Consider the following 27,850-nt stretch of genomic DNA (forward strand, 5'->3'; position numbering starts at 1 on the left):
TAATATCACTTTAATATTACACTTTTTGAAACAATTTTTATCAATTTCCAATTTCCATTGTCTAAATTTATGTTTCATTGTTCATGTGTTGTTTCCGTATATTTTAGCCACTCGTCTTGAGCCTACCCATTTGATCCGATAACTCCCCATAAAGCAATCAAATTATATTTTCATTGCCATTCATAACTCTTAACAGACCAAATAACAGACCGGGTTTTATACATCCGACCCATTAACAGACCAGGTTTTTAATAAAAATTGATTAATATCACCAAAATACAGATTTTCGTGTAGATTTTTCACACAATGATATTAATATGGTTAACAAACATAATGCCCGTCTTTTTTCGATGTTCAAAATATTGCATGCAAGTAAATTCAGCCAAGTTGTCATTTTGTGTACATTTTGTGTGTGTAAAATGTGTATAAATATTGGTGAGTAACCCGCCTTTTCATTTTATTGATTGTTTATCGAAGCTAGAAAAAAAATAATTACAGCACTGGATTCAGTACATTGAATTGTTTTGTCAGACATGAATAATTTTTATGATAAAAAATATATTTAAAAAGTTATACAATGAAACATACTGAACTTGCAAGTATTTTCTCGATAACACCTGATTAACAGACTTTAGCCAACCCAATTAACAGACTTTAGCCAACCCAATTAACAGACCAACCGCCGATATAGCCGCATACTCAATATAGATTAACCGACCAATCTCTCGGTTAGCCGAGTGACGGCCGTGCATTAGCAATGTTGAATGTTACCACAATTGAGGCTACGAAAACAGGTAATAACAAGCAATCTTTACACGATATCTATTTCTCATGAAAAACACTCTCGACCAAAAATTTAGGAATCAAATATATAAAACCAAATACTAAAATTTCAACCATATCAATTTCCTTTGACTGTGACAAGGAGTTGCAACCTTAGTTTTGATACAATTTCATAGTTGATAAAATGTTTCACTGAAATGTATCAGTTTACTCAGGCTATTATCAAAATATTGATTACTGTGTGCACTGTACCGTCAAAGTCCTTACTGTGACAAGTAAAATATATCTTAACTACGCATGTTCTTTTTTGTTTATTATTTCAACGACCGAATCATATTGACTTTAAATTGTGTTACTTTTATCTTATAGAAATTAACTGTGTTATATGCTTGGAGTCTTTGCAAGAGGGAAACGTTGTCGCACTTTAATGTGCTCATAGTGAGTATATTTACCATGACTTGATTGTTTCTTAGTTTTCCACTCCACCTATTATAATTCGTTAAAACATTCTGACACAGTTGCAATTTGTTTCATCAAACTAAACTTAACATCTAGAGTTGATGTAATGTACCAAACTGTTTTCTGAAAGTCAGTTATGTCACAAGTGTAACGCATGAGGAAATTTACAATTCTTTTTTCATCTTGATTAAGATATGCAACTTTTATATCAAATATACGAAGTGACACAACAATAGTTACTTTACAATGATCAAGCACACTAAACAAAAGTTCCATAAAAACACAGTAATCAAATTTTGTCGGTTATATCGTTCCATAAAGATGCAGAGGGTACTGAATAAAATTTTGTTAAAGAATTGGGGGATATAGAAATAAAAAAAAATACATAACTAGACAAACTAAATGCTATAAAAACTAAAGAAGGGTCCTTAAGTAAAAAAAAAACTGAACAATCATCAGGATAGTTCCAACTGTTGATTTGTTTCAGTCTAAGGGGGCTTTGTTCCTTTTAGTATTACGCATTGTCTATAATTTAGATTTGAAATAAGAGAAAAAGAATTAATACTGTAACAAGGATTAACAAAGAGAGTCATGTGTTTAATCTTGTGACCCATTTGCTAACTACTATCTATATATTAATACGAAAATTTGAATATTGTATCTATAATAAAATAACTGAAAAAAGTTAGAAGTAGAACTTTTTGTGTCAGTTATTTCGTTTTGTACCCCAATTTTCACCCCTCTTTAACAAAATAACTTTATATTTAACTTTCATGGTCCACATGCAACATATCTGTAATAAAACAAGGTTTAATTACTGTGTCGAATTTAATGAATAAATATACTGAAAAGTCCTAGATGTGTTATTACGTTACACTTTCTTATGATAGAGAAGACATACAAACGATGATACTGGTGTCATATGGTATTTTGAACCCTATGAAAAATTGATGTATCATAATGATATAAGTAGTTAAAATTGTTTTATAGATGGAATTTTTGACAGCTGATGGGTGGGTTTAATTTCCATAAAAGGGGGTAAAAATACAATGGCTAAGAAGAAGTGTTATAAAATCTAATCAAACAGATGTTTTCGTTCAATATACGTATTGCCGCATTATGTTTGGTTAAAGTGGTGTACATGATAATTATCATAAATGCTTTTGACCTAATAGGGTAAGGGGGGGTCGATTTTCCATGTTAGGTGATAAACATTATACTGGATAAGAAAAAGTGTAATACAAGTTTTTCCAAGTAATGTTTTGCATTCCAAATACGTTTTTGCAGCATTATATTTAGTCAAAGTAGTGTAAATGCTAATATAACTTCACAATTGTTAATAGTGGGGGGGGGGGTCAATTTTCAATGGTAGTGTGGTCAAAATACCATTGCTATAAAAAAGTGCTATAATATCTCACCAAACAATTTTTTTCCGTTCAAGATATTTATTGCAGTATTAGGTTTAGTTAAACTGGTCCACATGATATCATAAATTAAAATGTGTATCTATAAGGTAAGAGTTCAATTTTCCGTGGTAGTCGTGTCAAAATACCATGGCTAAGAAAAAATGTTATAAATCTTTTCAACTTATGTTTTTGATTCAATATACATATTGCTGCATAATATTTAGTTAAAGTAGTGTAAATGCTATTATAAAAGAGAGAATAAAGATACCAAGGGACATTCAAACTCATAAGTTGGAAATAAACTGACAACGCCATGGGAAATAAATTCATATTTGTTGACCTAATAGGGGAAGCAGAATAAAAACTTACAAAACTTTAGCAAAATAAACTAATTTCGACGAAAAAACAAACAACTATCAGGTTACCTGATTGAAAAAAAAAATCTTTTATAAGCGTATTTGTTCATAAAATTGCAAGGTAATTTAAAAACATGACAGCAAAATCCTAAGCGCTAATTCTAATATGCATTACATTCCAATAGTAAGAACAATAAACATTTCAATTGAAATAAAGACACTCCATATTTGTTCAATAGTAAATATGTCCGTTTTATTTATCAGCTTTCCATTGAATGTGCATTATAACACATCTTTAGCTGAATCCCTAAAATGTCCATTGTGTAAGACATCAGCTTAATTCGTTTGACAAAGAATGCACAGTGTAAAAGCATCCAGAGATCGAACGGACATTGAATCTTCACAAATATATATGTCAGACTGAAACCTGAAAATACTCTCATGTAGATGATGTTATATACATTTGACGAACAACAGTAAAAAGAACGCTGAATTGTTGTGTCTATCTTTGTGTCAAATTGAAGTGATAGCAAACGCGTATTTTTAAAACCTAGACGATTGTTATAATATTTGAATATCCCCTTTCCACGAATGTGATCTACCGAATTAGACTATTTACCGGGTTTGCGATAACATAATCAACACGACGGGTGCCACATGTGGAGCAGGAACTGCTTACCCTTCCGGAGCACCTGAGATCACCCCCAGTTTTTGGTGGAGTTCGTGTTGCTTAGTCTTTAGTTTTCTATGTTGTGTCTTGTGTACTATTGTTTTTCTGTTTTTCTGTTTGTATTTTTCTTTTTTAGCCATGGCGTTGTCAGTTTATTTTTGATCTATGAGTTTGAATGTCCCTCTGGTATCTTTCGCCCCTCTTTTTTGAACAATCATTTGAAAGTTGTAGTTTAAATGGTTCAATTGAGAAGTCTTTAAAAAAATTGATATTAAAATAATGACGGATTTTACAGAAAAACGGATGGGTCAAACTGAAAAAATAAACATAAATGTAGTTCAGAATGCTTTAATTATTATAGCATTTGGCCTTTATACAGTCGTTACGTTAATTTTACGATTGATTCGCAGAATTATCCCCACAAAAGAATGTTCTTGAATGCAAAGACGTAATAGATATTTAAGCTATATACTTTCATGCAAAATTGTGTTTAAAAAATTCTCAAATATATCAGGCTGATATTTTGTAAGGCCAATGTGCACGGGTGTCAATCGGTATATCGAGAAAACAGATCTTGAAAGAATACCTAACGGTGGTCATAGTCTAGTCAATTTAGTGAACAACCTGCAACTAATTGCAACACAAAGTCTTTCTCTGAAAAACAAGTCTGTTACTATCTATGGACAACATACTAAAAATATACAAAAATATATTTTGCGGAAAGTGGTGTAATTAATCAAACTTTTTGGTAGTAAAAGTAAGGTTATATGAGTTGCTTCCCCTTATTTGCCAAAGTTGAAAAAAAATAAAATTATATAAAAAATGTTCTGTATTTTTTTTTTAATAGTTGAAATAATACGATACAATACATAATTATCTCAATTTAAAAGAATAATATTACAAATGAATCACTTCCCTCTCTCAAAATTTGTATATTTGAATAAAGATATAAACCGAGATTGTGTTCTGCTATTTTACAATCCAAGAATTTAATTCTCCAAAACAGTGTTGGTAAATATAACTACAAGTGGAAAACTGAACTGATACAATTTAACCATCTTAGTCACAATCTTACTCGGTATTTGAAAGAATTCTGCCACTGTGTTAAAGGCACCGACAATTACTTTTTTGTTGGGGGAGGGGTTCTCGAAACACATGTTTTGTCCTTTATCAAACAAAATGTTATTGTAAGACTTAATTTTTGAAATTCAAAGTCTTTAATGTATTTTTTCTCCACAACTTTATAAAGAAAACAATTTTGTTTCATTTCCCTTCTGGAACAGACATGTTTAGATTTAGAATCCAACAATGTTTTTCATAAAAAAATAAGAATGATGAGTGTTAAGTGATTTTAATGTTGAATATTTTTTCAAAAACGAAAAGCTCAGGCTCCTCGAAGCAAATAGCTACTCATGTAATTAGCGAAGATCTCAGTACTCACAGACCATATAAATAAAGCTTTGGCTGTAACACTGAATCTCACTTTTCATTTTGGTTTCTAATCGGATGTGAACTGATTTATATTTTAGTTGGTGCCAACAGTATTTATTCATCAACTGTAATTAGCTTTGAACTAGCTACGAGAACTCAGTGTCTTTTTGTTAATTGGTTTCATACTCCGCGCTGATCTTTTTGAGTCGAGACCTTTCCAACTGAGTTTTACAATATGTTCTTATATTGTTTGCTATTTCAAAACTGTTCCTGATTCTGGGAGGGTTGAGTGCTCGCAAACATGGTTAACCCTGCACACTATGAATATGATTATCACAATTCAGTGGCCCTTTATTACTTGGTGGTTATTGTTTGCTGTCTGTCACATTTGTTTTTCCGTTTATTGTTTTAACATTAATCAGGCCTTTGAGTTTCTCGTTTGACTTTATATTTTGACGATGAGCTATTATAGTTGTTTACATCCACATCCACATCATTGTTATCTCTTGTGGAAAGTTTTCTCATTGGCAATCATACAACATCTTTTTATATTTCTAAAGTGGGGAGATTTTACAATAAAATATGATCGACTCCAATCTTAATTGACTAGGATTGTTAGTTTTCCTACCGAAGGTCGGTGGTTCTCTCCGGGCAATCCGGCTTCCTCCACCAATAACAGCTGACCGCCACGAAATAGCACAATAGTGTTGAAAGTAGCGTTAAACACCAATCAATCAATCAATCAATAAATTATGGTTTCACAGACAAGCGATCAATCATACTACCAAGAGATCACTGATAGAGTTTAGTGGACCTTAAAAGCTAAACATTTATATTCGTTTGGCATGAGGTGTATTTTTCTAAATAGTTTTTTAGTTTCGATCAAATGAGTTGAATACAGGTCAGCATTCCGGAAGCAGGTAACGGCGTCTTTAACATTGATATTTCTGTAATAGAGTATATTTATGAATAGAGAGAGATATGAGGTTTTTAAGGTCAACGAGAAAGCAACCCAAAACGACTAACAAAAACCAACAGACATAATTTCAGATTAGACATGACTATCTAAAGGCTATCTCTGGCCATAAGTCGCCCACAGACACTACAAATTTTAATTCATTCTTAGATGATGCATGATCTTTTTTTACATTTAATAGGCTAAAGCTGATTACCTTTTATTAAATTAATTCAATGAGATATCCAAGAAGGAACTTGGTAATGCTTTACTTTATATATATATATATCGTTGGCCATAATATTTTCATATAGCAGACAACCCATGTTAGTTCTTTGTCGTTATCATTTGGTTGATGTTTCAGACCACCACATACATGCAGGTTTATAGGGTACACACATAAGGCGCTGTTGCTATTAACACTTCCTCCAGGAAGTTATCCCATCAATTCATTCAACAGTGATACCGTTATATTCAGACTGAGACAACTGATTGTATGAATTCTTCGACATTAAATATCTAGAAAATTCCGTGTAACACACTTTGACATTTTCCACCAAGGGAACCATCAGAACTGCCTATTGTTTTCTTGTCAGGAAAAAAACCCATACTATAATTTCGTAAGATAATATTTTGCTTGCTTATCTCATTTTCAACATCCAAAATTGGACCATTTTGGTACAAATAACTTTTTAAATTCAAGCTCTTGAGGTAAACTTGTAATCGTATTGACAAATAAAAGCTTCCCTTGAAATTGCATTAAAACAATATCAGATCTACATTTCATGCTAATTCAGTGAACTAGTATATGTTCCCAAATTTTAAAAGCGTATATATCTGATATTATCTGAAATTAAACGTGGATATTGATAGAGCTTGCTAATTAAGAATTGAATGCTTCTTTTTGTAAATTTATTGGGGTTTAAAAGCGTTGATCGAATTACATTTTGTATGAATCGCTTCATTCTAAAAATGTACGCATAGTCAACGCTTTTACAACCCAATAAAATTACTAAAAGAAGCATTCGATACTTATAATTACATTTTTTTGATAGGAAAACACGAATTCTATCAAGTTTTTATTTCATTTACCTGTGCACTTTATTGGGGAAGCTCGTGTCATCATGAATGTTACATTTCATTTGGAAATTAATGTTGATTTCAGAATGACGCTAGCTTGCTGTTAGCCAATCAAAATATGCCAATTTTATAAACATACATCTAATGTAATTATATAGAATTAGCAACACATTAAGAGAAATCTACAATCACATCGTCTGTGTTTAACTGTGACTTTATGCAATTCAAATGTTGTAAAAGTAGCCAATGGAAAAATACCAAAAAAAAGGACTACAGTCAATGACGATGCAAGGACACTAGAAAAATAACTCTTCCAGCAATTAACTTGATAAAATCAAGTCAGTAACCAAACTGATTTACAGTTATTTTTGAACACATTCATTTTTTGTTTATTATACTTAGTACCTACACGTATAATTACTATTAATACATAACAGAAACATAAGAAAAAATCTCAAACTTCCACAAAATGTACTTCTTTAAAACTGAGTTTTACTGTGTGTTTGTCTATTCTACACTGTGTAGAGAAACTAGTGGAGGGTTGAGCTCTCACATGCACCACATGTTTACCCCGCCACATTATTGCACCTATCCCAAGTCAGAAACCTCTAGCCTTTGTTTGTCTTGTCTTGTCTTGTGTTTTTTTTTTTTTTTTTTTTTTTCTTTTTTCATAATTTTGGTTCATTTGTATGTATTGGAGTTGGGTGGTGTCCATTTCGATGAACTAGTGTACAAAATAATTAAGAGGTCAGCTGAAGCCCATCTCCGTGTGCCGGATTTACTCGCTATGTTAAAGACCCATTAGTGGCCTTGTTTTCTCTTTGACACATTCCCTGTTTCCATTCTCCATTTTACTTTTTTTTAAATCAAACTAGAAATAACCAAGATTTTAAAATTTTCATTTTTTATACCCCTCACTTAGGGGCATTATGTATTTCGGTTTGTGCGTCCGTTCGTTCGTCCGTCTGTCCCGCTTCAGATAAAGTTTTTGGTTCAAGTTTTTGGTCAAAGTAGTTTTTGATGAAGTTGAAGTCCAATCAACTTGAAACTTAGTACGCATGTTTCCTATGATATGATGTTTCTAATTTTAATGCCAAATTAGAGTTTTGATCCCAATTTCACGGTCCACTGAACATAGAAAATGATAGTGGCATCCGTGTACTATGGACACATTCTGGTTTTGTAATTAGTTCGTAAAACCAAATATTTCACACAACAAATAGATTATTATTGATATCGATAACAAGAGGAATACATATGTATATAATCATAAGATTATATAGTCTGTATATAAAGATCGTATATTAAAAGTTTTAACCATGAATAACCGAGTTTTTTATTTCCATTTTTCACAATTTTTCTCTAAAAATCACATTTTACCCAAGAATTACATTTTTTTTAAATACTAATAACTATAGGACTTCTTAAGATCAACATCAGATAGTATTTTCTATTTTCTATTTAGAGACACAATTCGAAAGTTTTAACCATCAATAACCGAGATTTTTTCATTACCAGTTTACCGAGTTTTTCTCTATTAAAACATATATTCAACCAAAAGTACCCAAATATTAATATTGATAACTAAAGGACTTCACAAAATAAACATAAAATAGTATGTTCTTTTTTCTATATAGATCAAATTTCAAAAATATTAACCATTAACAACGGAGATTTTATACGTTTCCAGTTTCAGCGTTTTTTCACTAAAAATCACTCATTTCACCTCAAAATTACTTCAATATGAATAATAATAACTAGAGGACTACATAATACTCTATTAGTATAGTGTTTCCTGTCTTCAACAAGCTTTAGGTCTAAAAATGTAAATTAATAACATTTGTTCTTCTTTTCCAGTTTTCAGCATTTTTTCTCTAAAAACCACATGATTCACCCAAAAATAACCTTTTCCTCAAATTATATCAATGTATATTTTTAGTATGTTGTTAGAACAAGTCTATATTATAACTTTGTGTTGCAATTAGTTGCAGGTTGGGTGATTTTAGAGATAAATTGACTAGGCTATCAAGTATTAGGATTAAATCGTGAAAGCTCTGGTATAGGATCGTGAAGGAAATCTTATCGAGAAGACTTATGCAAGGTCAATTACTAATCTTATTTAATGAATTAATCGGACAAATTTCAAAAAAAAAAATAAAACTGGCTGTCAAAATGGTTCAACATTATGATCTGTATTTAAGAAAAATCAAGTTAACTCATTTTTTCAAAACTACAAAAGGCAGATTGCTCCTTGAGTTTTCAATGACATTAAATATGTAAACAAACACGATTTTGTTTTCATTATTCGAATGACTGAACAATTTTTCTTTTAAAAATGTCATTCCATTTTAATATATTTTGTGATAACATAATCAGAAATTATATTGCAAAAAATTACATAAAAATGATTTATTGGATCGTGAAAGATCGCGTACCGTTTTTTGAAGAACGTAAAAAGGATCCTAAAAGATCTGATGCTACGAAAACGTTCAAATCATTATTTAGTCATAATGATGATTTATATTTTTAATTGGTATACCAAATATTGGATTTGCATGACACATTCCGGTTCTCTATTGTTGGTGAATAGGGCTATAATCGTTCAATGCCATTTTAAGTTATCTACGTTCATATCCGTAGATATGGATATTTTAACACTTGGAGGAACCAAGTACACCCTGAGGCGCAGCCGAAGGGTGTACAGGGTACTGAAGGGTGTTAAAATATCCATATCTATGGATATGAACGTAGATAACGAATTTATCCCCGGTCTTAGTCTAAATCTGGCGATTTTTAGAGAAATTCGACCACAAAGTTAAACGTGAAAGCAACGTTTTTTTTCATTTTTTAAATATCTTTTATTGAAATTTGGGAATTTGACATATTTTTAACGGGGTGTAGGGTACTACCTTTGGTAGAACCCTACAGGTAGACAAATATAAGACGTTTTTAAACTAGAGACAGAGAAACTGAAATGGGTCGAATTTGGCGCGCAATGTTGTGAGAGTTACATCATAAACGGTGTGACGTCAACGTGGGTCATTTGCATAGCTAGGTCAGTAGTACCATTCATTGACAATGTGGCTGCATAGTGACGATTTACTAAAATGTGTGCAAATAATCGATATAATAAGATAAAATCGTTAGTGGATTAAATATTTAATTATACAGACATCATGGAAAATCTACAGAATTCGATATTTCATAAGGAACAACCATGGAACTAAGGAAAACGCGCGTGAAATTCCCCGATGTAATGGGTAGCAACGTCCGGGGATATGGGTTAGCAACACCCAGGGGCTATGGGTTTTGTAACGACGTGCGTTAACCAATCAGAATCCTAGAAATATACTAAGCAGGGGATAATGGATCTTATTATCTGATAATACCACACAGACTAGGTGCTTTATAGCAATATCAGTCTATTTGTCCGTCCTTCGTAAGTTTTGATTTCGTTCATAGATATAAGATTGAGAATAGAACCTAATCCATATTCGACTTAATTACTGTTTAAGCTGGGCATCATGCATAACCGATCGTGAGGTACGTTGATTGGTAATTTCCCCACTAAGTTGGTACAATGACGTAAAGTTACTGTAAACAGACTGATCAAACAATCAGGTAAAAATAACGTCATCTTGGTACCTTTTTTTTGTTTATGTCAGCTCAGCCACGAAATAAACAATAAATTAGCCAATATTGTCATACGATACATACGCACGAACGACACTCCATATATCTGAAGGTAACAACCCTTACACAAATGAAACTCAAAATGCGTACACATGCATAAATTTCCAGGGCGGATGCATATATACGTTATAGACACAAATATACTTTTATTTTTCGAAAATTTACGCTCCTGAAGGTCCTTTCATCTTAGAAATCTGCTTATTTAGACACGTTTTAGTTATTCTAACAACTTTTAAGGGAAAATGTGAGGATAAAAATGAAAGCATTAATGTTCGTTCTTATAAAAATAGTTACATGCTTCAACGTTGCAAGTATATCAATCGGTAAAATAAATTCTGTTTTCTAGTCCAGCGTGGGACGTTTGCGCTTTATGATAGAACTTTTACGCTTTTCATTTAATGGACATTTGCCCTTTAAATTTTTAGCACATTTGTTTTTCAATAGGACATTTGCGCTTTATCAAAAAGTAAAATCACAAAAATACTGAACTCCAAGGAATATTCAAAAAGGAAAGTCCCAAATTAAACGGCAAAATCAAAAGCTCAAACACATCAAACGAATGGATAACAACTGTCATATTCCTGACTTGTTACAGGTATTTTCTTATGTAGAAAATGGTGGATTGAACCTGGTTTTATAGCTAGCTAAACCTCTCACTTGTATGACAATCGCATCAAATTCCATTTTATTGACAACGATTCGTGAACAAAACAAACAGACACAATAGGTAAAAATGTCAAAAATAGGGGTACAAATAAAGGCAACTGTAGTATACCGCTATTCGAAATTCATAAATCGATTGAGAAAAAAACAAATCCGGGTTACAAACTAAAACTGAGGGAAACACATCAAATATAAGAGGAGAACAAGAACACAACAGAAACTCAACACTAAAATGCAACACACACAGAAACGAACTATAAAATAACAACAGTCTACATTGTGTTATCATCTTAATCACTATAAAAACAAACAAATGTAACAAAGAAGCACAAAAAGGCATACATCAAATTTAACATCCTCATTTTGCTTTTTTATTATACGATTTTATATATATGTATGTAAAATCCACCCATAAAGAATGGAAGGTTTTAAGTATTGGTGTAGAATCGCGCGTTTGACGTCACACAGGTAGATATAAAATAATTTTGTTGTTCAAAGTATGACGGGATACATGAGTACAGAGTCACGTCAAATGAATATCATAAAAAAACAGACTTAACAGTAAAAGTAATATTAATAAAATAAAATAATTTTGTCGTTCAAAGTATGACGGGATACCTAAGTACAGAGTCACGTCAAATGGATATCACAAAAAACAGACTTAACAGTAAAAGTAATATTAATAAAGACAAATAAAAGAATACTATAACACGTTATTAAGATGATAAACAACGTCAGTACGCAGACTCTATACTTCAAGACCATTATTATTTGTGAAGTTGATACGGAATATTTATCAACACGGTCTTGGTACCTTCCGATGAACTTTTTTAGAAAAAGGACGAGACGTTCTTTGACAAATCCCTGGTTCATCAACTTTCTACTCAGACACTGGTGACGTTTTACAAAGTCTGAGTAGGAGCTGCAAGCTCTTGAATACCGGATAAGTTAAGAAATGTATATCCCATAAGCAGATGAAGTTGTTATATTGCTACTAAGGTGGGGGAAATTGATAATTAATAATTTCAAAATCAAACTTGTCTCGTTTGTCATAGGTTCTGGTACTGAGATGACTGTGTATGTCAAATTCGAGGTATAAGTCTAAAAATGAAGCGGAGGAAGCATAACATAAAAAAACATTTAATATAAAATAAACACAAAACATTCATAAATTTATATACAGCTAAAAGCATCAACCTTCCCCAATCATGCTTGTGTCAGATGAAAACACTCCAAGAGGGTGGATGAGAGTAAATTCCTTATAACAACCATGATTCTGTCTGAAAGCCAACAGGTACAGCTGATGGTTTAAAAATAAAATTTCGGTCTTTACAATTTGAAACAAGCTTAGATAAACTATGATGGTACAGTTCCGCAGACTATTTATGCAACAGAATAACCACAAGAGGAATATAGTTTTCAATTTTAATCCACTAATAAGAAAGCTAGTTAAAGAATTTCGGCCAAAATTTTAATGTTCCATCCTTAAAAGTTTCGTTTTCTCTATCGTTTACCAAGAAACGTATACAATATTCTTTATAATACATGTATGTCTGGGTGACCCGAATATTTTTTTCTGATTTTGTCGTTTTTTCTAAGTATTACAGGTAAACTATAATAGGTATAAAGCGCAAATCTCTTGTTAATTTTGTTCAGGTGTATCAAAGTTTAAAGCTCAAATGTCCTTGAGGGTTGCAGGTAAAAAAAACCACAAACGTCCTGCGTCTCTCTGGTCACGCCTTGTCTTTCACGATCAAGATAATGCGTTGTTCGATCGTTCACGATCACTTTTGATGAAAAATCAACAAAAGGCAATGTTTTCAAAACCAAAATGAACGGTTTCAAGAGGAAAAAACCTTTGGTCTTACTATACTATCTGACACACCAAAGATTCAGCTTTTGACATATATCATTATATATTGAATTTGACCATTATAGGTACAAAACGTGTTGTTTTTTTTAATGAATTCCATAGACTTGTGTTGCGGCTTTTTTGTTTTCTCATAAAGTACTGCATATTTTCTTTATCTTATTGCACAGTATTATTGAGAAAGTTGAATCATTTTGACAAACATATTTTTTTTTCGGATATGTTGGATGCGTTTGGAAAATACAGCAGATTTTTCACAGATTGTGAAGTAGAATTACAATTAATTACATTCACGATCCTAAACCAAATCTTTCCCGATGCGATCGCAATGCTTGACCACCGTTAAGTATTCTTTCACGATCATTTTTCTCGATATACCGAATTACAGCCGTGATCTGCGTTTCGTCAAAAAGACGCATCAGTGATGCTCGATCCCGAAATATTTATACATATATAATAAAAAGCCATAAGAAGCACGAAATTCAAGAGCATTGAATATCTTAATTTCCTAAAGGTTTTGCAATATGCAATTGAGGCATTATTTCCTAGGGTATGAAGTTGCAGTGAATAAGTAAATGAATAAGATTTATATGTAGTTACATCGGTCTTAGTATTTGGTACACGAATTGACTGATAATACACAAAGTCCGGGTATATTATGCGTTCTTGTATTCGTGTTCTTGAACTCGAAAACCACTTATGGATTACAGTAATCTCCATAAGTGGCTCTTTGCAAGAGTGTCCCTTTTGTCGTATAATAACATGATTGTCTTTTGAACCATATTCATTCATCAGATAATTATCTACCAAATGTATGATTGGTTGTTGTTTTCATTACGTCTAGTGACAAATATTTCATGTCTATATTCAGGACTACTCTCGTTATAACATCAGAATATTACAAAGTCGTGGCACTTTTAAGAAAATAATATTTTTAAGTATGCATGGAGTTTGAAGTGTAAGGTATTTGAAATTTATTTAACATTCACAGAACTTGAACGGTCGAAAGATAGCAAATTTACATTTTGTAGGTTTGTACAAAACATGACAAACAACTTTGGCACATACTTTTTTTTTGTGATTGGGAAATATCATCTTTTAATTACATAAGATGGGGCTGGATGTTCGGGTTGCATCGATACAGTGATATTATTCATAAAAAATAAACCGTAATGTGGAGTACAGTTAGAATCATATCTAACTTCGTTTTAAATATGTCAGAATGATCTGTCATACAACTGATCTAAACTGTTCCTGAACAGTTCTACTCTAGAACAGTTTAAGGGTAGAGCTACCAGAATAAGTTCTCGGTTAGAACTGTCAGGATCTGTGCTATTTCTAGTAGAAGTTAGCTGTTAGAAATTAGAACAGCTTTATTTATTATCATGATTTAGAACTGTTCTAGTTAATGTGGACGGCGAGTGAAGTTAGTCGTATTTACCTTATAATGCTAAAAAAGTATAAGAAAAATACCGATCTTCAAGGTGAATTCAAAAATGGAAACCGTAACAACTTACAATACCAAATGTTATCAACCAACGGAACGATCGAAAAACAACTATTATATTCCTAACTTGATACGGGTATTTTCCGAAGAAAATGGTGGGTTAGATTCGGCTAGTTGAACCTCAAACTTGTATGTCAGCTGTTTATTATTCCATTATATTGACAAAATTGGGTGAGAAAACTCTATCACTAAAATGATACATGTTGGTTCTATAATATTCCGTGTTTACCAAATAAATAAATATTTTTTTTTTTCTATTTCCAATTTTGCATCATTATTATCTAAAAATAAGTTTATTTCTTAGGAAAGACAGTATACAGTTCGAATGGCAATGTGTGTGTTTATGAATAACAGTGTCATCCCTAATGCTGTATATGATCACTCTAAGTATCAAATGGTATGGCATACAACAAATGTAATATTTCATTATTTAAATTTTACTTAATATTCCGGTTCAATTTAGATAAACATGAGGAATGTTAAATACTTAAACATCTTCAAAATCGAAAGGCTTAACAAAATCGAAACAAACAGTCATACATTTTAGAGTGAAAACGATAGTCTTTCCTCCATAGACGATAATACTCACATTTTCTTAATTTACCTTTTTTATGATAGAAGGACATTGCTATTCTATTTAAGATTTTTAATTTAAATGATGAAATAACAATCTTCCTATAGAGTTTATATTCAATACCCCATAGCGACCGTAACTGTTTTTATAATGATTAAGAATAAAACACAATGTTGACATTTTTACCTGTTATGTTTTATCTATTTGTTTTGCTTACACATTGTTGTCAATATAATGGAATCATATATGACTTTCATACTAGTGAGAGGGTTAGCTAGCTCTTAAACCAGGTTTAATTCACCATTTCCTACATAAGGAAATGTCTGTACCAGGTCAGGAATATGACCGCTGCTTTCCATTCGTTTGATGTGTTTGAGCTTTTGGTTTTGCAATTTGATAAAGGACTTTCCGTTTTGTTTTTCCGTGGAGTTCGGTTATTTTGTTATTTTACTTTTTACCCCAATTTAACAATATCTACTTTATATTTAAATTTTAAGGTCCAGATACCACATATTTATTACAAACTAATGTTAAATTGTTGTGTCGAATCTATATATATAGAATAGAGGGGTTTTTTTTAAATATGTTTTTATCGTTCTTGTGATTTTATACTGGAAATTCCTAGATTTGTAAGTAAGTTACATTCCTAGTGACAGGGAAGACATTAAAACGATCATTCATCCTGCAATTGGGTGTCTTATCATACATTAACAGCCAAACAGATATCGCTAGCCTATATTTGTATACTATATATCGCTTTAAAGCCCAATTCACTGATTTGCATGTGTACATGTGTAACACACACAATCAACCATACAACCATGTCAATAATCAATGAATGTCACGATTAGTTCAAATTCCTGAAGCATAAGACAAATCATACACTTTTATTAAACGAATAAGACTATTAACCGGATTTGTAATAACATAAGCAACACGACGGGTGCCATATGTGGAGAAGGATCTGCTTACCCTTCCAGAGCACCTGATATCACCCCCAGTTTTTGGTGGGGTTCGTGTGGCTTAGTCTTTAGTTTTCTATGTTGTGTCATCTGTCCTATTATTTGTCTGTTTGTCTTTTTATTTTGGGCCATGGCGTTGTCAGTTTGTTTTCGATCTGTGAGTTTGACTGTCCCTCTGGTATCTTTCATCCCTCTTTTATCTTAAATCGGACAATGCTTTGTTATATCTTTTTACTGTTGAAATTAGTTATTATGTTATAACAAATAATTATTAACTTTGAGCGATGTATTATTGATGACCATGCGAGATTCTTTTCGGCGTACTGGTCATCAGCTGATTGTGTGATTATTTTTGTAATATTACTACGCGGCTCTCATAGACTTATATATCTTAAATCGACAATACATGCAATAAATCATATGAGTTTTTTCTGTCTTTTCGGATTACACCTGTTTCTTAGCCTCGTACAAATACAGCTGATATTTAAAGATACTAAACAGGTTTTGTCTTTATCCAGCAATTAATTTTGTACATTGTTTTTGCTTTGAAAGACAGAAAAACTCATATTTAAAGACACAAAACAGGTATTGTCTACATCTGTGTCATATGGTATATTAATCCCAATGGGAAATTGATATACTATAATGATATAAGTAGTTTAAATGTAACATCAGTAATCAATAACAACCAATAAAAACAGATCTCAACGAAAGAGAATTTTTTTTTTTCAAATGTTAAGAAAATTTTATACTATATTAAAAAAAAACTATGAATAAAATGAAGACGCCTATTTATTGTAACATTACAAAGGTCAGAAGTACACATCTTTGTAACAATCATTGCGTCCACTTACTGGAAATTTCTAAATATAACCTTTAATTTAAATTTCACGGTCCACGTATCACAAATTTATAAAAAAACTAAGTTTAAATGTTTTGTCGAATAAATTGTAAATAGCTATAAATCATATATGACATAGAGGTATTGGTGTTTTTTTTTTTTTCATAAATATATTTTTTCGTCCCGGTATTTTTAGACTGGAAATCCCTTGATATTTCAGTAAGTTACACTGTCTTCCTGGTGACAAAATAGAACTTAAATGATGGTACTTGGATTACCTGCTGAAGATCCCTATAGTGGAAATTACAAAGGTGGATATGATATTGATTTTGTAAGTAATTGTTTTGTGTTTTTAATGTTACAGAGTGTATTGTTTGCTTAAAGTCTAGTGGCACAATTCGTACAATTCGGACGAGATAAAATAACAAAAGAATCATCATGTACATTGTGCAAAGTGAGATGACGAGAGGAGTTTTGATTGCAAATAAAAAATGATGATAAATAGGGGGTAAAAAGGGTGGCAAATATGCATACTTATATGAATACAATTCGTTTTGCTTTTGTGTATTATTCATCATTATTCATTCTGATAGTTATATTTTGCACTTGAAAATTTCATCTGCCGTCGTTTCTTAGTGTTTACTTTACAAGTTTTTTACTAGCAATAATGAGTTTATGTATTTTAGCAGGTAATTCGTGCAACTGTTTTTTATCAATATATTGATACATATTTATATTCCTTAGCTATACCTGCTACTTGGATTCGTAGGACTACCAATTGGATCGATATTGATATGCGGTGTGCTATACTGTGTGAGTTGTTGTTTTCAGAAGATGAAACAATGTGTGTGCAACATATTTTGTCCTCCTTCGTCACATGGTGATTATGTGCTCACTACAGAGCTTCCGCGAACAGGTATGAATGAAACGTGTTCACAAATCATATTTATGATACTAAATTTGTTTACATTTATCCAATTCTTTTTAACTTAATATTCAAATATTGTGTTTGAAACAATCCTAATGAAAAATCGCAAAACTTGAGAATATTTATCCAGTGTTTGGGTATTTATTTTTTTTATTTTGGGAATTTTCTTTTGTTTTATTATCTTGCTTCTTTGTTAAATTTTATCATAACGTTGTATATTTTATAGGTTCCAAATGTGTTATATTTTCAGAATCTAAACAATAATGACCAGTTGTTGCACTACCATGCATCCATTGTAAGTATTCATTTTGTGTATGAATGTTATTCCAGATGTGACAGCATATCTATTCCTCAAACAAATTCATCACAATATCTTATATCAAGTAGAAAATATAAGAAAAACTCAATGCTATTGACATTTCACAATTATTCAAAAATGTTTCAGATAAAAACACAACAGCTACATCAATATAAATTAATGTCATATGGTATGTTTATCAATGAGTCAATAATCAACCAGAGAACAAATGACATATATGTTCGCTATCATAAGTCACCGTATGGCCTCGGAAAATGAGCAAATGCAATACTGCATAGCAAGCTCTTTAAGGTCCGACATGCCAAGGTCTTGTTTAGCAGACTGTTCGTTCAAAGTATTCTCGTACATTTGAGTAAGGTCAAACGTTTTGCTTTAAACATTTGGCACAAATCTTGATTGCAACGGATTGAGAACGCTTGCTAATAGATTATTCTTTTATAATATATAGAGTGTAATACGTCAATCAACAAGTATTTGATATCTTTCAGCTTTCCATGGGATATGCATGAAACAATATTTCTACAGCAAACAACAATGCCCTTTGTGAAGGAAACAAAAATCAAATCGCCATGCATATAATTCAGTGTGTAATACCAATACAAACAACAAGAAATATACCAAATCTACTAATTATATATTGTAAGTCTAAATTGAAAACAACGTTCAAACCTATGATTGCGTTGGATAAAAACCGCAATTTTTATACGTGTGCATGCAAAACAAATTTCTTGGTAGAGGGGTCTAAATATATATATATATATAAATGCGTTTTGTTAAAATATACTTTTTCACTTTTTTTGTCTTTTGGAAAATGTTGTTTGTGCTGTATTTAGACCCCTCTAAAAAGAAATTTGTTTTGCATGCACACGTATAAAAATTGCGGTTTTTATCCAACGCAATCATAGTTTTGAACGTTGTTTTTAATTTAGACTTGTTTATATTTTTTCGTTTGGGCTTGTATTATATTTGCCTTGGGGTTTATATGATCCGTTCATCCTATTTTGACTCCTCAAATTTCAAGAGTCTATCCTAAATTGAGGTAAATTGTTGGGCTTTCCAAAAACCGTTTCGATTCCTAACATCACTGAAGAGACATTATTTGTCGAAATCCGGATATGGTGTACAAAAACCTTTGCACCTTTTGTTTGCGGTATATCATCTTTTCAGCAAGTTAATTGTTTTCTGTTTAGTATTAAATTTAAAATTAAGATCCATTTATTACATCAGTGATCCGTTTATTTGGCAATCGCCAATGGCAGTCAGTAGGGTTTAAGAACATTTGTTGTTCGACATGTTAGTCAAATGCGTTTTGTTAAAATATACTTTTTCACTTTTTTGGTCTTTTGGAAAATGTTGTTTGTGCTGTTTTTAGACCCCTCTAACAAGAAATTTGTTTTGCTTCCACACGTATAAAAATTGCGGTTTTTATTATATTATATTATATTTTGGATAATACTAGAACGAAGTCATTTAGAATAAGTCTAGATATTTAAGCCTTGAACTGTAGCCTATAAGTGATATGAATCAGCAAATTGAGAATTCCTATTATCATAAGACGAAATGTATTCATTAAATGTTCACATGTTTAAATGCATTCATTACAAACGGTACAAGAATGTCACTAAAAACTGTATATTTATTAACCATGTAGTATTAATTAAAACAAAAAAAAACAAATACTTTTAAAATGTTTTCTGATAGATTCAATTCCTAGTCACATATACTAAAAATGGAACTGTACACAAACAAGAACATTCCATTGATTAAATGTCAATGAGGAGTCGTGTTGCTATCTGAATAGACTTTAACATTTGTAAAATTAAAGTGACCAATCTTCTATGGTCTATACAGTATTAAGTTAAGTTAAGTTTTTGACATTAACCTTTTCACGATACACATTCCAAGCAGTTACTATCCAAAGTTTCAAATGTTTACTTTAAAAAAGAGTAGATTCCAAAATGGGCAATCAAAACAATAACAAAAAAAAAAAGAATATGGGAAAGATTACACAGAAAACTAGATTTAGCAACATGAACCCCACTAAAACCAAGGGTTGACCCAAGGTGCTCCGGACGGGTGAGATGCTCCTGTTCCATTAATGACACCCGTCAATTTCTATGCAAACATATTATACAAATGACAAAGAATTTGTAATAAGTAGGTTTGTGACTTTGACCTACATGTACGAAAATCCAGCATTCCATTCACTAGATTGTTCAAAATGAGATGACTTTCTTGGTTGTATTTATCCAATTGAACTTGAAATAAAGGGTACCACTGACATTTTGAATTCTTCGTCTTACATTGACGAAAAGCTAGAAATCTAATTACCAAAATAGTAAGCACAAAAGGTACGAGGACCCCCTATAAAATAAAAAGGTCAGTTGACTTCTACATTATTGAAACTGATAATTTATTCAATTACTGTCTGCTTTGTATTTTTTTGATAGCTGAAAGTACATCGATTCTTGTTTTTCATGTTTGTTCTTAATTTCTAGTTCATCTTGATAGACGATATCAAGATGATTTTTTTTTTTTTTTTTAATTTCTAATCATTACGAATTTCAAGATAATATGTATTTTTTTTGAACAGTCAGAGAAAGAAAACAACTGCAATTCAATGAAGTTTACAATTGCAGAATGGGGCCTATTAGAGAATGCATAAATGAAATAATTTAAAACCGCATAAGGTCATTAAGGTCAAATTAAGCCAGCCCAGACCTTAAATTGTTTATGTTTTACTAAAAATATTCGCATTCGAACCAAAATATTGAAATTTACATATTCTAACTAAATCATGCCCATGAATTATTGCATGGGTACAAATATCATATGAATCAGTAATTACAAAATACAGTACAAATGTGGTTTTAGACTACTATTTATTTTAGCGTTGAATAGAACGATAAATTACAATGATAAAACTATCAAGGTCATAATTTTATGTCATAGCTGCCAGGAATAAAACTCGATGTGCCGCGTGGTTGTCTAAATGCGTTTTGCTCCGTGTTGAAGACCTCACGTTTTCGATTATTCGACAAAAGAAGGACTAAAACATGTTGATTTCAAGTATTGTACATGTAAAGATATTTGTAAATTTTTCTGTCATATATGAAAGGTTTACATTAGCATTTCAACCGCATCGTTGATCCCGTGGTATCGTGTTCGCCTCGAGTGCGAAAGGTAGTGGGATCGAATCCCGTCCGGGTCAAACCAAAGACTTTAGAATTTGTATTTGCTGCTTCTCCGATTAGCACGCGGCATTAAGAAGTAAGAGCAAAAACTGGTCGGCTCAGAGTCAGAATAATTTGTCCAGGTAAGGTGACATATCTTCCTGCGGACCTTATGAACCAGCATGTTAAAAATCCGACTCATCGTGTCGGTCCAGTACAAAGCAGGGTAAATATTTATATTACATTTACATGTTCTCGTCCTGAATATGCATATTAATTTGCCGCTGGACGTTAAGCAGCCATCCATCATCACCATCATCATACGCATCTTAATTATTATCTAATTCTGAGTTTAATCTGTTGTTCTGATTCATGTTACTATAGCATGTATCTTTATTATGGGTGACGTTGTATGTCTCGTTTACACTGAAGCTTTCACAAGTTTAGCGTTGGCTATATTTTTTCCCGATTTTGTTTATAAGCCCTTAATCTTTTTAATAATAAGTTTTTGATTTAATAGGATTCTATAATATGATTGCAGAGAAAATCGAGTATGTTGAGACGTCTGCAAGATGTGTACATGTACATGTTTAATCAAATGCATGTAACGGACACACACTCGTTTTTTTTAAATAAAAATTCAGAATATTTGACGAACAAGATGAATGAGTTGAATTGGGAAAACAAGCGAAAACATATAAAAATAATTAGAAACAACTGAATTAAAAACTATATACCTTTCATTTGAAATATCCCTTTTAAAGTAGAATACAAGAAATATTATTATTGTAATTAAATATTTTATTTTTTATATTCTTTCAAAAACAATATTCATACATAGTCTTATGGAATTTTCTATGAAAGAATGTCGGTAATATTTTGTATCTCACAATAATTTACGTTAACGAAAAAATAGAGTATTTAAGTCCTTTAATTGCAAATGAAGAAATGTTATTAAAAGTATAACGAATCATCACATTGGCATTGTGGTTGCAGTGTATGTAAACAATTATATTTGATTAGTTAAAAGTCTTTAAACAAGAGGCTCTCAATAGCCTGAATCGCTCACCTGTGTTTCAGAGAGAGGAGAGGATTTTTAAATGTTAGCAAACTTGATGAACAAATTGTGTAAAATTGTCTTTAAAGGGCAATAACTCCTTAAGCGGTCAATTGACAATTATGGTTATATTAACCTTATTTGTAGATCTTACTTTGCTGAACATTATTGCTGCTGACAGTTTATATATATCTATAATCATATTCAAAATAATAACAAAAACTGCAAAATTTTGTTAAAACTACCAATTCGGTGGCAGCAACCCAACAATGAGTTGTTCGATTCGTCTGAAAATTTCAGGGCAGATAGATCTTGACCAATTAAACAATTTTACCCCTATCACATTTGCTCTAAAAGATTTAGTTTTTGAGATATAAGCCAAAAACTGCATTTGACCCTTATGTTCTATTTTTAGCCATGGCGACAATGTTTGTCGATGGATACAAACTTCGGATACAGTTTATAAACAAGATACCCTAAGGAATATTTAGTTAAAGTTTGAAGGTAATTGGCCCAGTAGTTTCAGAGGAGAAGATTTTTAAATGTTAGCAAACTTGATGAACAAATTGTGTAAAATTGTCTTTAAAGGGCAATAACTCCTTAAGCGGTCAATTGACAATTATGGTCATATTAACTTTTTTGTAGATCTTACCTTGCTGAACATTATTGACGCTTACAGTTTATATATATCTATAATAATATTCAAAATAATAACAAAAAACTGCAAAATTTTGTTAAAACTACCAATTCGGTGGCAGCAACCCAACAATGGGTTGTTCGATTCGTCTGATAGATCTTGACCAATTGAACAATTTTACCCCACGTCAGATTTGCTCTGAAAGCTTTAGTTTTTGAGATATAAGCCAAAAACTGCATTTGACCCCTATGTTCTATTTTTAGCCATGGCGGCCATGTTTGTCGATGGATCAAAACTTCGGATACAATTTATAAACTAGATACCCTAAGAAACATTTAGTTAAAGTTTGAAGGTATTTGGCCCAGTAGTTTCAGAGGAGAAGATTTTTGAAATAGTTTACGACGACAGACGATGACAGAGACGACAGACGACGACGACAGACGACGGACGACGACGGACGCCAAGTGATGGCATAAGCTCACATGGGGCCCTTCGGGCCCTGGTGAGATAAAAATTGTTGCAATGAAATAAGAATCTTGAACATCAAAAAACTTCAGTAAAGTTTTAGAGATTTCCGTTGTTTTGTATTGAAGTAAATTTAAGTGTGGGTTAACTCTTATGATACAAAGTCAAAATAAAAACTTGCAATCCTTTTAATGAAACCTTTGACATCCTTCTGGATTACCTGAGATCACCCCCGGTTTTTTGGTGGGGTTTGTGTTGCTCAGTCTTTAGTTTTCTAAGTTGTGATTTTGTGTACTGTTTGACATTGCGTCATTTTTTGTTTTTAGCCATGGCATTGTCAGTTTGTGTTCGATTCACGAGTTTGAATATTCCTTTGGTATCTTTCGCCTCTCTCATATACATCAAATATGTAACTTGTATGTGATACTAATTACGCAAACGTTTAAATACATATAAATGTTCGGCATTTGTGATATTTATTAGATGGTCGCGTTTATGATGACTGTCTTGTTCTGATCTGATTTACACTGTTTTATTTGTAAACAATGGTTTATTGATTGGTTGTCTCTAGTCAGGATTTAAAACTCCTCGTCGTAGTTGTTCATGATGGATAGTTAAAGATGGTGACATAAAAATCAGATATAAACTTAATATAGCTTCATCTATGTACCACAACTTGATGATTAGTAACCCAAATATTTAAAAATTATTATGGTCCTAGATCACAGCCGTTTAACGTCTTCTCCCAGAAATTAAGAGATTCAGACAAGAGATACATGTGTAATACCAATATTTTCCCCCGGCCCCCGGCCCTCGGCCCCGCCTCCTATTCGACTTTGTTAACATGGCATTTTTCAAAAATAGGGCAGAATTTGTCTTTTTACTCAAAGTAAAGAAATAGTTGGCATGAATAAAGTTTTATCCTGTCTAGTACTACAGTGAAAATTACAAACAACATCTCATTGCATATAAGAAAATCACAAGACGTTACCCAATCAAATGTTCACCTCTTTTTCCGGTTTACAAGCTTTAGGAAACCATCTCACCTCAAATTTCCAAAATACATTTTTTAGAAACACCAAATCAAAAAGAATGTCTGCCATAGGCCAATATAGGGAATAGGTAGAAAGATTCAGAACAATAAACACCCCAAAACACTAAATATGATTTGATCTGCTTACTTACGTGAAAAATCATTCATGGTAGAGACCTACTGTCAATTTTCCCTGAAATGTGCTTTCTGAGTCTAAATCTACTCGTCATATTCCATTTTTGCAATATTTAAGTAAAATAGGATAGAACTTCAAAAAACGATAGTGCATACAAGGTTAAAGGTGCATGTTCACCATCCATAGAGAAGACATTTATGTTAAGATGAAACGGTTGTCTTCCGCCATCTTGGATTGCAAACAAAAGAACATAATTGGTCTAGACTTTTTATTACGTTAGAAAATTCTAGGGAAAGATTATGTCGACCCTTTTTATCATGAAACCGGATGTGACGTACTATCTTTTGGTGGTATTAAACAGTCCAATAATAGTTAACTTTGGAAAAAACGAAAGATTGTATACTACAAAATACAGCTACTGTTAACCATACAGATTTGCCCACGATGCGGAGCAAAACTTATTTTATTAGGTCTTTCCACTTTTCTGTGAAATGAACTATTGTAAAATTGAAAATGGAAATGGGGAATGTGTCAAAAAGACAACAACCCGACCATAGAGCAGACAACAGCCGAATGCAACCAATGGGTTTTCAATGCAGCGAGAAACTCCCGCACTCGGAGGCGTCCTTCAGCTGGCCCCTAAACAAATATTTGTTCTGATTATTATTAGGTCTTTTCACTTTTCTGTGGAAAGAAATATTGTATTTGTTCTGATTATAATTTTTTTTCCGCCAAATTTTGTTTTGGCGTAAAATGTATGCAATATTTCGCTAAGATATTTCTTATATAGTATCATACAGTTTATGCGCTTTTTATTTTCACCCATTCTAAGCCGAACAATTTTCTTTGTAAGAGTTATCTCCCTATTCACTGTTTATCAAGTGTGTGCATCTCCTTCGTAGCAAAAAAAGATATCGACAACATTCTTTTTTCTAAATTGTTCGTTTCATCCTCAGGAATTTGTCGGTATGTTTTTTTACTCATAAACCATTAACCATATAACCCTGGAATCTTTTAATTTGAGGTCCCTAGGTCCTAACTTAGAAAATGAGGTCAAGGTCAAAGGTCAAGGTCAAGTTCTCAATTTTGACTTTTCTTGTTTTTGCATTTTCTCAAACACTTTTAAAGATATATATATGAAACAACAAGTGCAAAATGTTTGCTTTATTATAATGAAGATATGTTACATTTGGTCTGAAATAAACTTGTGGCATCTTATAGGAGTAAGTGCCCCTAAAATGTCCAATTATAAGGTTAATTAATTATTACTTCAACTTGGTTCATTATAAAGCCATATGACATTTTACAAAAGGTTGGATGACATATGACCTTGAAAAATGACAACCGGAAGTGACCGTGAGAAAACTGGAAGTAGCCATTTTTGTACTCTCTTTATGGAAAAGTACTCGGAATCCATATATTTTGTAATTTTAATACATTAACTTATCACTGAAGACTAGAAATGACTTTCGATAAACCGGAAGGCGGCCAATTATCTCCTGGTTTACAAGCAAAAGTATATAGAAACTATAAATTTTTGAAATCAGTGTGAAAAAAACTATTATGAGACCGGAAGTGAGAGTTACCTCACCAGAAGTAGCTAATTATCTCCCTTATTTCACTCAGAAGTATATAGAAACCAATTATTTATCGCATCAGTATGACGAAACTTATGATAAGATGCCAATTTTAACTTTGGAGTAAACACCAGCTAGCTTCTTTTCAATAAATCTAAAAATTGCTGTGGAAAGACCTGCAATTGTTCTCTGAACAATTGGTTTTTAATTATTATTTTTTTTCCCGCTTAATTTTGTTCTTGCGATAAATATTTGTTTCGCAATATGTCGCTTAAATATTTCTCATATTGTATCGTATAGTTGATGCGCTTTTAAATTTCACCTGCTAAGACGAACAATTTTCTTTGTATGAGTTATCTCCCTATTCACTGTTTATCTAGTGAGTGCATCTCCTTCGAAACAAAAAAAGATATAGAAAAAGTTCTTTTTCTAAATTGTTCGTGACATCCTCAGGAATGTTTGATCTGAAACAATCTAATGACATCTTATAGGAGTTAGTGCCCCTGAAATGTCAAATTATAAGGTTAATTGATCATTACTTCAATTTGGTTCATTATAAAGCCATATAACCTTTTATAAAAGGTTGGGTGACATATGACCTTGAAAAATGACAACCGGAAGTGACCTTGAGAAAACTGGAAGTAATCATTTTTGCACTTTTTTCATGGAAAAGTACTCGGAATCCATATATTTTGTAATTTAAATACATTAACTTATCACCAAATACTAGAAGTGTTTTTCGATAAACCGGAAGTGGCCAATTATCTCCTGGTTTACAGGCAAAAGTATATAAAAACTATATATTTTTTGAATCAGTGTGAAAGCTGAGATCGTAAATGATATTTACTTCACCGGAAGTAGCACATTATCTCCCTTATTTCACTCAGAAGTATATAGAAACCACTTATTTATCGCATCAGTATGAAGAAACTTATGATTGGATGCCAGTTTTAACTTTAAGTAAACAGGAACTAGCTTCTTTTCAATAAATTTGAAAATTAATGTGGAAAGACCTGCAATTGTTCTCTGAACAATTGATTTTTAATTTTGATAAGATTTGCTTTAAAATGAAAGCAATTTTATGTAATGATCTCATAATCTTTTATGGAAAATGGTTAAAAGGGATTAATCATGGGATTCCAATTATAAATTGATGCTTGAACTTTTTAATTTAATCTTGCTTGCCCCTGGGGATAACTTAATCAATTACAGAACATTTATGTTACACTGCAGATATATCGAAATCATGTAATGCCCGATATCAACAGATTCACT

General features: G+C 31.9%; 1 long non-coding RNA gene across 3 annotated transcripts; it reads left to right on the plus strand.

Annotated features, from left to right (window-relative positions):
- The first annotated feature begins 1,059 nt into the window (after nt 1-1,059).
- On the plus strand, nt 1,060-27,827 carry LOC127715517 (uncharacterized). 3 transcript variants are annotated; one of them, XR_007988457.1, is made up of 5 exons: nt 1,060-1,221; nt 17,447-17,581; nt 17,995-18,166; nt 18,429-18,473; nt 18,946-19,134. It is a non-coding gene; the product is annotated as an uncharacterized LOC127715517 (long non-coding RNA). The 3 variants fall into 3 exon arrangements; XR_007988458.1 differs by having other exon boundaries at nt 17,471-17,581; XR_007988459.1 differs by lacking the exon at nt 18,946-19,134 and adding an exon at nt 27,809-27,827 and having other exon boundaries at nt 1,066-1,221.
- The last annotated feature ends 23 nt before the right edge of the window (nt 27,828-27,850 follow it).

The sequence above is a fragment of the Mytilus californianus genome, unplaced genomic scaffold (assembly GCF_021869535.1).
Source record: "Mytilus californianus isolate M0D057914Y unplaced genomic scaffold, xbMytCali1.0.p SCAF_9, whole genome shotgun sequence".
Lineage (NCBI taxonomy): Eukaryota > Metazoa > Mollusca > Bivalvia > Mytilida > Mytilidae > Mytilus > Mytilus californianus.